General features: G+C 49.4%; 1 non-coding gene and 1 pseudogene across 1 annotated transcript; both read left to right on the top strand.

The window, feature by feature from the left end:
* The first annotated feature begins 646 nt into the window (after positions 1 to 646).
* On the top strand, positions 647 to 818 carry LOC143135498 (U2 spliceosomal RNA; annotated as a pseudogene).
* Positions 819 to 1,171: 353 nt separating this feature from the next.
* LOC143135612 (U5 spliceosomal RNA) lies at positions 1,172 to 1,285 on the top strand. Its single transcript, XR_012989051.1, has one exon. It is a non-coding gene; the product is annotated as a U5 spliceosomal RNA (small nuclear RNA).
* The last annotated feature ends 571 nt before the right edge of the window (positions 1,286 to 1,856 follow it).

Genomic DNA, 1,856 nt, shown 5'->3' with positions numbered 1-1,856 from the left:
CAACCTGCTGGTAGGGAAGCGCGTGACGGTGCCCCTGCCAGCGTTACGGCGGCTGGTGACATCCACGCGGCAGGAGGCGCCGCACGTCGCCAATCGGAGGAGGGGGCCGGGGTCACACGCAGGAGGGTCCCGACCCCCACGGCTGCTGGCTCCCGCCGACGCACCCCCACCATCAACATCACGGGACGGAGCAGCGGGCGGAGGGGAGGACCTCCACTGGGCGCATCCGCGCTTGCCTCGCTCTTCTGGAGAGCGGGGTGGAGCCTCTTGCTAGTGGCTCACCCCGGTCCTGCACGACAGAGACTTTTTACTGGCTTTTTTGCACATTTGGAACTCTTTTAAAAAGCGTGGACTTTTAACATCCTTTTACATAAACATGGACTTTTAAACACACACATGGACTTCACACACACAGACACAGTTTTAAAATAAAATGTAACACATGATTTTATTGTTGGAAAAATGTGCTGTGAAAAATGGAAAAGTGTGAAACTTATGACAATGTGAAATGTAAAACCATGTGAAAAACAAAGTGATGTTACCTTGATGGAAAAGAAAAAATATACTGAGACAAAAAGAAAAGTCCTTGAAATTGTGAAAACCAAACACAAAATGTAATGTAAAAATAATAAGTGTGGTGACAATAAAAGTTTTCCAAAGGAAAATCTGTTCTTATCAGTTTAATATCTGATACGTCCTCTACCCGAGGACCATATATTAATCTGATTTTTGGAACAGGGAGACGGAAGAGGGGCTTGCTCCGTCCGCTCCACGCATCGACCCGGTATTGCAGTGACTCCGGGAACGGTGCACATCCCTTTGACTGTGGAAGTAAAGAACCGACCCAGTGGAACTGACTGACTCTGATGAAATCCTCCTCGACAGACAGACAGACAGACAGACAGACAGACAGACAGACAGACAGACAGACAGACAGACACAGCAGGAGTCCTCGCCAGGTCTTTTGGCCAACCGCGCCACCTCCCTTTTCGGCCCCTTTTGGGTTTTCCCGCCCTTTTACTCTTTTTTTTTTTTTTTTTTTTTTTTTTTTAAATTTAAAGGGGATGTTGATACTGCCGTCTTGTTGCCACTGGGCAACGCCTTGGAGTCACCCTCATGTCCACGACCGGCGCCGTTCGTGCTCTCCGACCAGCGTGCCCTGTGGCAGCCATCGCTCGGGTTTCTCTTCATCTCGTACAAATCTTTCGCCTTTTACTAAAGATTTCCGTGGAGGGGAACTGCCCCGAGTTTACGGTATTTTTGGAAGCTCTGCTTCGGCGGAGCTGCACCTGCCTGTCCAAAGTCAAGCGTCGTGGTGTTTTGTTTAGCGGCGGCGGTCGGCTTTTGCTGGCCCCGCCTCCCCCCGTAACCATGTGAGCGCGGGGGGCGTCGCTAGAGGGGCCGCCGGACCCCGTGCAGTTGTGGGGTATCGCTTCTCGGCCTTTTGGCTAAGACATGCGGTCGACTCGCTGGTGAGTTTGTGGTCCTTACCCTTTTCGTGGTCTGGACCCTTTCGCCAGAGAGATATATTTGTACTTATTTGTAGTGTTTTTTGCGTTTTGTCCTTTTTGTCTTGTCTTGTCTTTGTGTCTTTCTTTTCAGGGCTAAGCTAGCTGTTACTGGAGTACCATCGAACATCTTGCCCAGGTAAGAGCAGTTTAGCTCCTGTTTTGTGTTTTGTGTGGGATTTTTAGTTTGTATTAGCCTAGCTTTTAGTTAATTTATCTATTTATTGTTTTAAGTAATTATAGTCTTAGTTGTTTTAGTCTAGGTTTAGGCTGGTGGTGTCTCCACCATGTCGGCTGCCCGTGCCGGCATGCGGAGGCACCACAGCGTGCGTTTTAATTTTGCCACAA

The sequence above is a fragment of the Alosa pseudoharengus genome, unplaced genomic scaffold (genome assembly GCF_046254945.1).
Source record: "Alosa pseudoharengus isolate Yale_2024_CS ecotype anadromous, Long Island Sound unplaced genomic scaffold, YU_APseudo_1.1 YU_APseudo_1.1_scf_2, whole genome shotgun sequence".
In the NCBI taxonomy this organism is placed as follows: Eukaryota; Metazoa; Chordata; class Actinopteri; order Clupeiformes; family Clupeidae; genus Alosa; species Alosa pseudoharengus.
Note: the sequence above shows the minus strand (reverse complement) of the source record. Positions and strands in the feature narration are given on the sequence as shown.